Source organism: Pristiophorus japonicus, chromosome 2, assembly GCF_044704955.1.
Source record: "Pristiophorus japonicus isolate sPriJap1 chromosome 2, sPriJap1.hap1, whole genome shotgun sequence".
NCBI classification, from domain to species: domain Eukaryota; kingdom Metazoa; phylum Chordata; class Chondrichthyes; family Pristiophoridae; genus Pristiophorus; species Pristiophorus japonicus.
The window spans coordinates 56,693,025-56,707,571 of NC_091978.1; positions in this window are offsets into that span (position 1 = coordinate 56,693,025).

Genomic DNA, 14,547 nt, shown 5'->3' on the forward strand with positions numbered 1-14,547 from the left:
CTCAGGGACTGGACAGGTTAGATGCGGCAAGAATGTTCCCATTGTTGGGGAAGTCCAGAACCAGAGGACACAGTCTTGGGATAGGGGGTAGGCCATTTAGGACTGAGATGGGGAGAAACTTCTTCACTCAGAGAGTTGTTAACCTGTGGAATTCCCTGCCGCAGAGTTGTTGATGCCAGTTCATTGGATATATTCAAGAGGGAGTTAGATATGGCCCTTACGGCTAAAGGGGTATGGAGAGAAAGCAGGAAAGGGGTACTGAGGGAATGATCAGCCATTATCTTATTGAATGGCGGTGCAGGCTCGAAGGGCCGAATGGCCTACTCCTGCACCTATTTTCTATGTTTCTATGTTATTTATCCCCTGTGTCCTGGCCAATATATATCCCTCAATCAACATCACTAAAACAGTTTACCTGGTCATTATCACATTGCTGTTTGTGGCAGCTTGCTGTGCACAAATTAGCTGCTGCATTTCCTACATTACAACAGTGACTACACTCCAAGAAGTACTTAATTGTCTGTAAATCCTTTTGAGACGTCCGGTGGTCGTGAAAGGTGCTATATAAATGCAAGTCTTTCCTTCCTTCCTTCCTTGTGCGTAAACTGATATATTTTCACTAAGGACATTCTTGCTATTGAGGGAGTGCAGCGAAGGTTCACCAGACTGATTCCTGGGATGGTGGGACTGACCTATCAAGAAAGACTGGATCAACTGGGCTTGTATTCACTGGAGTTCAGAAGAATGAGAGGGGACCTCATAGAAATGTTTAAAATTCTGACGAGTTTAGACAGGTTGGATGCAGAAAGAATGTTCCCAATGTTGGGGAAGTCCAGAACCAGGGGTCACAGTCTAAGGATAAGGGGTAAGCCATTTAGGACCGAGATGAGGAGAAACTTCTTCACCCAGAGAGTGGTGAACCTGTGGAATTCTCTACCACAGAAAGTAGTTGAGGCCAATTCACTAAATATATTCAAAAGGGAGTTAGATGAAGTCCTTACTACTAGGGGGATCAAGGGGTATGGCGAGAAAGCAGGAAGGGGGTACTGAATTTGCATGTTCAGCCATGAACTCATTGAATGGCGGTGCAGGCTAGAAGGGCCGAATGGCCTACTCCTGCACCTATTTTCTATGTTTCTATGTTTCTATGTAATTTAATACTCTGGCATGCAAGGTGAAAAATAACGTAAAACCCATTCCTCTTTAAGAACTACTGTGCTCTGCGTAGAATCATAGAATGGTTGCAGCACAGTAGGAGGCTATTTGGCCTGTTGAGCCCATGCTAGCTCTCTGTGTGAACAGAAAGAAATTGCAGTTTTCAACATAGGGGCTGAAATTGTTGCGGGGACACATGGGTGATTCAAGCACATTTTCCTCAGTGCGTTTGGCATTTCTGGCACACTGACAGTACTTCCCTGGCTTCCATTGACGTTTTGCTGATGTGTGCCCAGCCACAAATTATGTCATGCCAGGAAACAGGATTTCCTGGGCTGGAGAGTACATTTGTATTGCTTTAAAGCTGCACCTGCAATTTCTGCTGGCTACAAATGATCCCGTCTTCTTCTGCTGTGTATTAACATCCGTAAGACAAAGGTCCTCCACCAACCTGCCCCCGCCACATAGCACTGCCCCTCAGTCATCAAGATCCACAGCGCGGCCCTGGACAACATGGACCACTTTCCATACCTCGGGAGCCTATTATTACCAAGGGCAGACATCGCCGACGAGGTTCAACATCACCTCCAGTGCGCCAGTGCAGCCTTTGGCCGCCTGAGGAAGAGAGTGTTCGAAGATCAGGCCCTCAAATCTGGCACCAAGCTTAAGGTCTGCAGGGCTGTAGTGATACCCGCCATCCTGTATGGCTCAGAGATGTGGACCATACAGTAGACACCTCAAATTACTGGAGAAATACCACCGCAGCAGAAGGAGTGTGCAGCAAACCAGACTCCCCACCCACCCTTTTCTTCAACGACCGTCTGCCCCACCTGTGACCGAGACTGTAATTCCCATATTGGACTGTTCAGTCACCTTAGAACTCACTTTTAGAGTGGAAGCAAGTCTTCCTCGATTTCGAGGGACTGCCTATGATGATGATGATTGGGCTGAGATGAGGTAGGAGTTCCAAGGGGAGGGAGAACAGCTGGCTTTACTGAGATAGAATCGTAGAATCTTAGAGTGCAGAAGGAGGCCATTTGGCCCATTGTGCCTGTGAAAGAGTTATTCAATCAGTCCCACTCTACCATTCTTTCCCCATCGCCCTGAGATAGGCCCAGAGGCAATGTTCTCCTAATGTGCACGACCCATTAGGAGAAAGTGGAGGTCCTACGCTGGTTGCTCACCAACTGCTGCCGTTGGCCACGCAGCAAATTTAAAGGGACCGTGCACCAAAAAAAATTAGGGCAACATTGCTTGATGGTGAAGCTGAGGGAGGTGATGGTAAGAAGGAATGCCATTTTTGGGTTGAGGGGCATCACCACTCCATACTCCCCATCGGAGAGGGGAATGCAGCTGGAAAACATATATCTGCAGGCTAGTAACCATCCTTCCAACTTTCTCTTCCCTCAAGGAATTAGGCAACATTACATGGCATCACTACAGCATATTGTTTGCTACTTCATTTTGCTGCTACGAGTTTCTTCCAGATTCAAATATACACTTCTTTCCCGAATGCATTTCGCTAGGGACCCCTGGTGAAAACAGGCTTCAGTCCTTTTGCATATGTACATAGTGGGCCTAATGCCTGTTTGAGGCCCCTATTTGTAAAATGTGTTTGCGAGTGACCAGAGCACGTGCCGTGCATGCTGCAGTTGCTATTCTCAGGTACTTGGCAGCCAAACCAACAGACCTTAACATTGTTTAGATTGGTGTTTAGGCAATCCTTATTGATCTGATCACTATGAGTGCATTTACCAAGCTTCAGCTCATAATGGAATACCTTCTTGGGTAGTCTAGTATCAGGCAGTCAGACTAAGTGACCAGCTTTTACCATCATTGCCTCTATGCCTGGCATATTTGCTTATGTGAGGACCTCAGTGTGTGGAATCTTGTGCCACCATCGAATTTTCATGATCTTTCTGAGGTAACCTTGGTGGAAATGGTAGAGATTTCTGATGTTGCGACTGTAAATGGTCCAGCCATTGCACACATACAGTAAGGATGTTATAACTATTGCCTTGTAAACCATAAGTTTTGTTGCCAGTTGAATGCCCCTTTTATTCCATAACCTCATACAGAGCCTTCCAAAAATATTACTGGCTTTAAACAATCTGTCATTGACTTCATCAACCTATACAACTTAAATACTTAAATTTGTAAGCCCTGGTCCTGCCTGACCCATTTAATTGAAATAAACTTTCAGCTGGAACACGGTCTATTCCCGTCAGTATCTTATAAACCTCAATCATATCCCCTTTAAGTCTACGCTGCTTTAAGGTATAGAGTCCCAACTCTTTTAGCCTATCTTGATAACTAAGATGCATTAGACTTGTAATTAATCTAGTGGCCCTCTTCTGCACCCTTTCCAGAGCCTCAATATCACCCACCATGTGAGGAGACCGAAACTGGGTGCAGTGTTCTAAGTGCAGCCTGACTAAGATCTTGTACAAGGACAAAACAGCACGCCTCGTCTTATACTCAATTGTCCTATGGATACACCCCAACACCCTACTTGCTCTAGTTATTGCTGCACGGCATTGCTCATGTACCTTTAAGGATGTATGCACTAGAATGCCCAAATCTCTTTCTATCTCCATCATCTTTAATGCCTTTCCCTGGAGGGTAGACAAATATTGAGCATTTGCCCTGCCCACATGCCCACTGCACTTATCTAAGTTATACATCATTTTCCAGTCTTGAGCCCAATCTCCCAACACATTAAGATCTGCCTGAAGCAGACGAGCCTCTTCTACAGTTCTAACACTCGCACAGACCTTGGTATCAGCTGCAAATTTGCAAATTGTGCCGCCAACCCCAAAATCCAGATCATTAATAAAAATAGTAAAAAGCAATGGTCCTGGCACTGATCCCTGCGGGACAGCACTGGTGACTGGTCTCCAAACAGATCCAAATCCATCTATAGCTACTCTTTCCCTGCGTCCTGCCAGCCAGTTCTGAATCTAACTCAATATATTTCCACTAATACCAGAGGCCTTCTTCTATATAGAGAAGCCTCTTATACGGTACCTTGTCAAAAGCTTTTTGGAAATCTAAGTAGGCAATGTCTACTGGGCTTCCCTCATCCACCAACTTTGTAACTTCTTCAAAAAATACCATTAGATTTGTGAGACATGACCTCCTTTTTATGAAGCCATGCTGGGAGTCCCTAATATTCCCTCCCTATCCAAGTATTCATATATTACATCCCTTATGATTCCTTCAAGCATCTCACCTATTACTGATGATAAACTGATGGGCTTATAGTTACCCGGATCTGCCTTGTCACCTTTTTTAAAAATGGGGCTACATTAGCCTCCTTCCAATCTGTAGAAACCATTCCAGAGTGCAGTGAGCTATTAAACATACAGGATCCTCGGGGGGATATCATCTGACCCGGCTGCTCTATCTATTTTCAAGTTCTTAATTCTTTCTAAAACAATATGTTTATCTATGTTAATTTTACTAACAAAACTAGTATTATTAAATTCTAATATTTGAGCATCATCTTCAAGGGTGAAGATTGATGCAAAGTACTTATTTAATATTTCCTCCATAGTTAGTGAGTCCTTTGTAACCTGTTCTTGAACACCCTTCAGTGGCCCAACACACTGTTCTGGACTCCCCCACCAGAAGAAATAGTTTCTCCCTATCTTGCTTATCTTAAACGCCTCATTTGGATCAATTAGCAAGGAACGTTCTTCAGCAAGAGACAAACAGATGTTGAGGTAATTGACCTATGACCTAATTTTCGATGTTGGATTTCTGGTTTAGTAGATTCTTATAATGATTAGTGCATCTGTCCAAGTTATGGAGCTTGTCAGTCAACAAAGTGGAACAGTCAACATGCATTAGAGGTGTGTTGCCTCCAGCCATGGGACCATAGATAGTTCGTGGTACCTCATAGAACCTTTACAGATCATGCATGTTGGCGTATATCTGGATTTCCATGGATTTTTTACTCCACCACTTTTGCTGCGTGGCTCTCAGCTTTGTTTGAAGCTCACTATGTTTATTGTTATAAGTAGCTTTCTATGATGTTGATGATGTGTCTTTCAATCATGCTTGGTAAAGGGTATGTTTCTCACGGAGCAATTCAATGATTTGCGTGTTATTCCCATCATATCAGTGTTTTCCGGTTTATGACACCGAGCCACATAAGCAGATATGTTGGTAAAGAAGTTTCTCCTGAATTCCTTATTGAATTTATTAGTGAATATCTTATATTCATGACCCCTAGTTTTGAAATCCACCACAAATGGAAACATCTTTTCTACGTCTACACTATTGAATCCCTTCATCATTTTAAACCTCTATTAAGTCACCCCTCAGCCTTCTCGTTTCTAGAGAAAAGAGCCCCAGCCTGTTCAGCTTTTCCTGATGGTTTTATATTGGGAAAATGCAGTTGACGCAGTTCGTTCACTGTCGGAGACATTTTTAAACGTAAAGGCTATATTTGCTGTAGTTTGACAGAATCAAATTTTTTTCTTGTCAGCTCCTGTCTTCCATGTTGTCCCATGAAACACATGGAGCTGGTTCTGTATATCTGCACTGTTGCATCATGATGCACTTCACAAGCACAAGAAACTTAGGCCGTGAATATTCTCGGAGCTACCCCTGCTCTGTAACTGCACCACAAGTGCGGAGAAAGTCCCGTTAATGTAGAAAGATCATAGAAATTTAAACACTAGTGTGCTTTTGGGCAATAGGCTTATATTTTCTAATTAAGTGGTGGAGTTAGTTGGCAGGAAAATGCAGAACTCCCTTTTTATCTTCAAACAAATCCATGGAATCTCCACCTGAAGTGGAAACGATAGCTGCATTTTAATGGTTCATCTAAAAGAGTGACACACAGCTGATAAAACCGGATCTGTCTCTTCAGGTCACACTATAAATGGTGTTCAGCTTGATGTACACAGATGTGTGGCAAAACAGACAGCATATTACTTCTAATCCACTCGTGAACTTCTTACTGGCTTGATGTCTCCTGCCGGTGCCTGGTAGCACCCAGCTTACAAATCTCACTTCCAGGTAGAAAGGCATCCAGAAGTCACTCCAAGTGGAGTTGAGGTAGTAGATCAGCCATGATCTTATTGAATGGCAGAACAGCTCGAGAGGCCGAATGGCCTACCCCTGCTCCTAATTCTTATGTTCTTATTTTCAAGCAGGTCTCCTTCCTCCAGACACAGACAGAGATCTGGAATCACGCTCCTAAGGTATAGCATCTTTACGCACTATTCTTCTCTGAGCTCAAGTTAGGTTGAAAATCCAGTAATTCCATAAGGACAATGGGCAAAATGGCCTCCGTCTATAGTGTTTCTCTAATTCTATGGGCCACGAGCTGATCCCAGGAACGCAGGCAGGGTCAGCACTCTCAGCGGTCGGGTATGTGTTAATAATCCACCTGACCAGAGGCCTGAGCCGAAAGTCAAGCAAAAGGAGACTGCACATAAGAACCATGAAAATCAATTGAGCTTTCACACACAGCCATATATCAGAAAATCATTTTAATTCAATGGATGGAAAATCACAGCCTGTGCTCTTGTGATTTTCTGATGTGTACTAGCTGTTTGGAAGGTTCCGACAGTAATATGGGATCTCCTATAAATTGTTAAATTATGAATGAAACCACGTTATGAGATATTAGCATTGAAATCCATTAATCGATTTGTAAGAAATTCCTTTGTCTTCACCCACTTATTTTAAACAGGTTAATGCCATTGTTAAAAGAGCAGAGGAGTTGCACATCAACACATTGTACACTAATATCACACGGAATGTAGGCTTTTCAACCCTCCTAGATTGTCTATAATTCGCCCAGAATTGAGTAGTGATCTCCTGGGTATTCCTGTGAGCAACTGGGGAGAAAGATTTGCAAGCTCACCTGATGACTGCCGCTGCCGTATCTGGAACAGTAGAGTTTATTCTTTCCCATCTCAGTGCAGCTGGTGTACACACAGCCTCTCCGCTCACACAATACAGTGGTTTCAGTGGAGTGTGACATTGTGGACATCCCGTGCAACCATTGCAGCCTCGCTGTTTTTGGTATCGGATATCAAATAATCAAACCTTCAGGAATACATCCAACGAGAGTTGGCAATCCTATTCAAGGAATTGAATGTAATATCTCCAAGTTTGCAGATGACACTAAGCTGGGTGGCAGTGTGAGCTGTGAGGAGGATGCTAAGAGGCTGTAGGGTGACTTGGACAGTTTAGGTGAGTGGGCAAATGCATGGCAGATGCAGTAAAATGTAGATAAATGTGAGGTTATCCACTTTGGTGGCAAAAACAGGAAGGCAGAATATTATCTGAATGGTGACAGATTAGGAAAAGGGGAGGTGCAACGAGACCTGGGTGTCATGGTACATCAGTCATTGAAAGTTGGCATACAGGTACAGCAGGCGGTGAAGAAGGCAAATGGCATGTTGGCCTTCATAGTGAGAGGATTTGAGTATAGGAGCAGGGAGGTCTTACTGCAGTTGTACAGGGCATTGGTGAAGCTACACCTTTAATATTGTGTACAGTTTTGGTCTCCTAATCTGAGGAAGGACATTTTTGCTATTGAGGGGGTGCAGCGAAGGTTCACCAGACTGATTCCCGGGATGGCAGGACTGACATATGAAGAAAGACTGGATCGACTGGGCTTATATTCACTGGCGTTTAGAAGAATGAGAGGGGATCTCATAGAAGCATATAAAATTCTGTTGGGATTGGACAGGTTAGATGCAGGAAGAATGTTCCCGATGTTGGGGAAGTCCAGAACCAGGGGTCACAGTCTAAGGTTAAGGGGTAAGCCATTTAGGACCAAGATGAGGAGAAACTTCTTCACTCAGAGAATTGTGAACCTGTGGAATTCTCTACCACAGAAAGTTGTTGAGGCCAGTTCATTAGATATATTCAAAAGGGAGTTAGATGTGGCCCTTACGGCTAAAGGGATCAAGGGCATGGAGAGAAAGCAGGAATGGGGTACTGAATCATATTGAATGGTGATGCAGGCTCGAAGGGCCGAATGGCCTACTCCTGCACCTATTTTCTATGTTTCTATGTTTGTAATGGCATGATTTGATCTCATTCGTATTTAACATCATTACCAGTTCAGACTTGTATAGTTCTCTAGCAACATGGCAACAATGTCTGAATCTACAGTGTCAATCTTTGATTGACCAGATTGCTACCTGGGCTAAAAAGGTTAAATTATGAGGGCCGGTTGCATGGACTAGACTTGTATTCCCTTCAGTATAGAAGATTAAGGAGTGATATAACTGAGGCATTTAAGATGATTAAAGGATTTGATAGGGTAGAGAGAAACTATTTCCTCTGGTAGGAGAGTCCAGAACAAGATAGCATAACCTTAAAATTAGAGCTAGGCCATGCAGGGATGATGTCAGAGAGTACTTTTTCACACAAAGATTAGTGGAAATCTGGAACTCTCTCCCCCAAAAATCTGTTGAGGCTAGCGGTCAATTGAAATTTCAAAACTGCGATTGATAGATTTTTGTTAGGTAAATGTATTAAGGGTTATGGAACCAAGGATAATAGATGACTCTGACGGGATTGGACAGGTTAGATGCAGGCAGAATGTTCCCAATGTTGGGAAAGTCCAGAACCAGGGGTCACAGTCTAAGGATAAGGGGTAAGCCATTTAGGACCGAGATGAGGAGAAACTTCTTCACTCAGAGAATTGTGAACCTGTGGAATTCTCTACCACAGAAAGTTGTTGAGGGCAGTTCATTGGATATATTCAAAAGGGAGTTAGATGTGGCCCTTACAGCTAAAGGGATCAAGGGGTATGGAGAGAAAGCAGGACTGGGGTACTAAAGTTGCAAAAATGATCAGCCGTGATCATATTGAATGGTGGTGCAGGCTCGAAGGGCCGAATGGCCTACTCCTGCACCCATTTTCTATGTTTCTATGAAGTTAAGATACAGATCAACCATGATCTAATAGAATGGTGAAACAGGCTCGATGGGCTGAGTGGCCTACTCCTGTTCCTATGTACCTAAATGCCATGTGAGTCAGAGTGACAGTCAAGTCTACCACTGCAATCCTGTCAGGTCGTCCTCGGCACTCCAGTGAATTGGGTTCAGCAGCCTCCCCGAGATCATGGAGAAGAGTGGTTGTCTAATTTGCAAGGATTCAATTGCTGGAAAAGTTCTACTCCAGTAGTCTCATCAGTTAAAAAGCCTTTATACATGTAATGATTTAGACAAAGGAATTGAATGTAATATCTCCAAGTTTGCAGATGACACTAAGCTGAGATGTGAGGAGGATGCTAAGAGGCTGCAGGGTGACTTGGACAGGTTAGGTGAGTGGGTAAATGCATGGCAGATGCAGTATAATGTAGATAACTGCAGTTATCCACTTTGGTGCCAAAAACAGGAAGGCAGAATGGTGACAGATTAGGAAAAGGGGAGGTGCAACGAGACCTGGGTGTCATGGTACATCAGTCATTGAAAGTTGGCATACAGGTACAGCAGGCGGTGAAGAAGGCAAATGGCATGTTGGTCTTCATAGTGAGAGGATTTGTGTATAGGAGCAGGGAGGTCTTACTGCAGTTGTACATTGCCTTGGTGAGGCCACACCTTTAATATTGTGTACAGTTTTGGTCTCCTAATCTGAGGAAGGACATTCTTGCTATTGAGGGAGTACAGCGAAGATTCACCAGACTGATTCCTGGGATGGCAGGACTGACATATGAAGAAAGACTGGATCGCCTTGGCTTATATTCACTGGCGTTTAGAAGAATGAGAGGGGATCTCATAGAAGCATATAAAATTCTGACAGGATTGGACAGGGTTAGATGCAGGAAGAATGTTCCCGATGTTGAGGAAGTCCAGAACCAGAGGTCATAGTCTAAGGTTAAGGGGTAAGCCATTTAGGACCGAGGTGAGGAGAAACTTCTTCACTCAGAGAATTGTGAACCTATGGAATTCTCTACCACAGAAAGTTGTTGAGGCCAGTTCGTTAGATATATTCAAAAGAGAGTTAGATGTAGCCCTTACAGCTAAAAGGATCAAAGGGTATGGAGAGAAAGCAGGAATGGGATACTGAAGTTGCATGATCAGCCATGATCATATTGAATGGTGGTTCAGGCTCGAAGGGCCAAATGGCCCACTCCTGCACCTATTTTCTATGTTTCTATGTTTAGTTAAAGCCAAATCACCAGCATACAGCTTTTTAAAATTCACACCGCTCAAATTAGCCATGTTTCAAATGATCATGTTGGTTTTGATTTACTGGAACACAGTGACCGATAATCACTGGAAATACCCTGGGGCTTACAACAGTGATTTCAAAAGTTAAAAGAATTAGTTTTCTATTTTTTGTTGGTCTGATTCACAGTCTGAGTGGGAAAGCTTGAATGACGTTTCCAAATGAGTCAGCAGTCTCCCTTTGTTATCTCGGAGCAAGTACAAGATGTTCCAAGATGTGACTTCAACCTCACTGTCAACAACAACTTGAATTTATATAGCACCTTTAAAGTAGTAAAATGATCCCAGGCGGTTCACAGGAGCGTTCTCAGACAATTTTGACACCGAGACATATAAAGAGATATCAGGGCAGGTGACCAAAAACTTGGTCAGAGGTTGGGTTTAAGGAGGAGAGAGGGGTAGAGAGGTTGAGAGGTTTAGGGAGAGAATACCAGAGCCTAGGACCTAGGCATCTGAAGGCACGACCGCCAGTGGTGGGGCGATGGAAATTGGGGATGGGCAAGAAGCCAGAGTTGGAGCACAAAGTCGGCACAATGTGATTGAACTGCTCAGATTTGAAGTAATTCAGATTTATTACAATCATGTTTTCTTATTTAATTCACAGTGGACCTGAACATCCACGCGCCTGTGGTCAAGGGGAATTGCCAGCAAGAGCATCCTGGAAAATGTGCTGCTGCTGACTCCACCAGTGCATGTCACTTCAGAGAGAGGTTCCCTGATTTATAGTCCCAGGACAAGTGTCCACACCACTATGGGCAGAATTTGGGCACACAACCGTCGCACAAAGCGAGGAATCCTGGCAAAAGTCATCCCACTCCAATAATGAGGGGCGTCATTTAAAATATATATATTCTCGGGGTGTGGGTGTCGAAGGTGAGGACGTAATTTATCGCTTATCCCCTAGTTGCCTGTAGTGGTTTGATACAGCTGAGTGGTCGGCCACTTCAAAGGACAGTTAAGAGTCAACCATGTTGGTGTAGGACTGGAGTCACATATAGGCCAGACTGGGCAAGGACGGCAAGTTTCCTTCACCTAAAGAACATGAGTGACCCCGATGGGTTTTTATAACAATCCAAGAGCTTCATGGTCACTTTTACTCAAAACAGCTTTTTCATATCCAGATTTTTTTTTAACTGCATTCAATTCTCAAACAAATATGCAGCCACCCCTCAACCACAGTCCTGGCTCCGCTCCCTCGATGGCACTAGCCTTGTAAGGGGTGGGTGAAAATTCTGTGGCCCGAGTTACAGCTGGAGTGCACTGGAAAGGCCGAGACATCTCCCATACCATTGCTTGCAGATGTTACCATGTTATTCTGTTGGCAGGATGGGCTGCTGTTTAATTTAACTTATGCCTTTATAACCACAGCGTTTGTTTGCTGCACACCCTGACATCTCTTAAAGGTTAATATTTTTTGGTGAAGGAAGTGTACAAATTAGTAAGTGCTTGTGAATTCCTAGGGGGCGAAATTCGGGTCATTTGCGCCTCCTGTTAGTGCCCCTGGGGGGAGGGCGCTAACAGGGTGCAAACGACTTCTTGCCCCGGGCGCGGTGCCCAGGAATTTCTCTGGGAGTTAGCTAACCGGTAGTGCCCCGGGCCACTCAGCCGACGATGACAACGTCATCATCGTGCACAGCGACCCGTTTTCATCCCGGAGCGAAAATTCGGTAATGCCCCATGAGGCTGCCACAATGTCTGCACCAGCTTCGCAGGTCACGGACTGAGCTCCAGTCAGCTCGCGGGGTGAAAATTAAAGGAGAGGGGCGGCGCTCACATTTCTTAAAATGGCCTTGCCCTCTTCAAATCGCGGGGTCCCACCGAGATGTTGCAGCCCAGCACTCTGCTTCTGTGACGGGCTGCTGCCACAGCATCCCGCTCCCCAGTGGTGTCGTGGTGGCCCCTTCTCCCTGTCTTGTAGGTACATGCTGTTTGTGGCCACCAGATGGTGTCATTGTTGGAGGCCATTGAGCAGCACGGTGCTGCTCTGGTATAAAAGGCCAGCCATTTTGTGAGTCAGACACTTTGGGCCTAAATAAAGCAGAAACAAGGTTGTACCTTGCTTAGTTAAACAGTACTCAGTTTGAACCTTTATTGCATACATAACATTTGGCGACGAGAATATAAGAACCTTTGTTTGCAAAATGAGCACAATTGGATTTTTAGAACGATTTGTGGAGGGAGAAGATTGGACAGACTTTGTGAGCCATTTGAACCAGTACTTCGTGGCCAACAAAATGAAGAGGGTCGATGATGCAGATTGGCGCCAGGCCGTGTTCCTCACTGTGTGCGGTTCAAAGATCTACAGTTTGATGAAGAATCTACTCATGATCCAACAGAGAAAATGTACGAGGAGTTGTGTACATTGGTACGGGAGCACCTCAAGCCAGACAATGGCATCATCACCTCGAGATACAGGTTTTACAAACAAGTTCGATCGGAGGGCCAGAGCGCGGCGGAATTCGTTGCCAACCTGAGACGTCTAGCGGGACCGTGCAAGTTTGGGACGGTGTTGGCAGATATGCTGCGGGACTTCTTCGTTATTGGTATCAACCACGAGGTGATCTTGCAAAAACTTCTGGCGGCGGAGGAATTGAATTTAAAAAGGGCCATCCAGATCGCTCAATCATGTATGACGGCGGACAGGAGTTTAAAGCAATTATCGGTGAAGAACCGAACCTCAGCAAGTACTGTAAATGCGATTGATTCGGCGTTCAGCAGAGCGACATATGGCAGGGCCTATCCAGCTGCGTTCGCGAATGATTTGGCGTTCAGCAGAGCGGCACATGGCAGGGCCTATCCGGCTGCGTTCGCAAAACCTGTGGCTGCCCAAAGTCCGCCAGTGGGAATGTATCCGACTTCTCCGTGTTGGCGTTGTGGGGGAAATCATCGGCACCAGCAATGCTGATTTAAGCAATATAATTGCAAAGGCTGTCTGGGAGTGGGGCATCTCCAGCGCAAGTGTCCGCAGATGAGCAAGCGAACAGCAACACACCACGTGGAGGATGTAAGTCAGACTAGCGCGGATCCGGATACGCAATCTGAGATGCCAGAGGAGGAAGAGTATGGACTGTACTCTTTCATAATCAAGAGTAAACCAATTTTGATTAATGTGAAGTTTAACGGGATACCGGTAGCGATGGAACTGGACACAGGGGCGAGTGAATCGATCATGAACGAGAGGGCATTTAATAAGCTGTGGGATACTAAAACTTTGAGGCCCAGGCTGAGCCCTGTTAATGCCAAGCTGTGCATGTACACCAAAGAACTGATATAGGTGATTGGCAGTGCACAAATTAAAGTGTCGTATAATGGTGCGGTTCACGAGTTAACGCTATGGATTGTTCCAGGCAATGGCCCAATGCTGCTCGGCATGAGCTAGTTGGAGAAAATCAGATGCAATTGGAACAACATAAAGGTGTTGTCATCGGAGAAAGATACATGCGCCCAAGTATTGAGCAAGTTCCCCTCGCTGTTCGAATCGGGTATCGGCAACTTCACGGGAGCCAAGGTGCAGATCCACGTGGACTCAGATGCAAGACCCATCCATCATAAAACTCGGGCAGTGCATATATGATGAGGGAGAAGGTCGAAATTGAACTGGACAGACTCCAGCATGAAGGGATCATATCACCGGTTCTAATTTAGTGAATGGCCCTGCCCCATTGTTCCTGTGCTGAAAAGTGATGGCACAGTCAGAATCTGTGGAGACTACAAGGCTACGATCAACAGGGTTTCGAAATAAGATCAGTACCCGTTACTGAAGGCTGATGACTTGTTTGCGACGCTAGCCGGAGGGAAGTTGTTCACAAAACTGGACTTGATGTTGGCCTATATGACACAGGAGTTGGTCGAGACGTCGAAAAGACTTACGTACATTAACACGCACAAAGGACTGTTTATATACCACAGGTGCCCATTTGGAATTCGCTCGGCTGCAGCAATATTCCAAAGGAATATGGAAAGTCTATTGAAGTCCGTTCCCAGAACCGTCGTGTTCCAAGATGACATCCTGATCACCGGTCGTGACTCCAAGGAACATCTGAACAACCTGGAAGAGGTTCTACTGCGTTTGGACAGAGTGGGACTCAGACTTAAACGCTCGAAGTGCATCTTCATGGCACCGGAGGTCGAATTTCTCAGGAGGAAAATCGCCGCTGATGGCATCAGACCTACTGACGTGAAA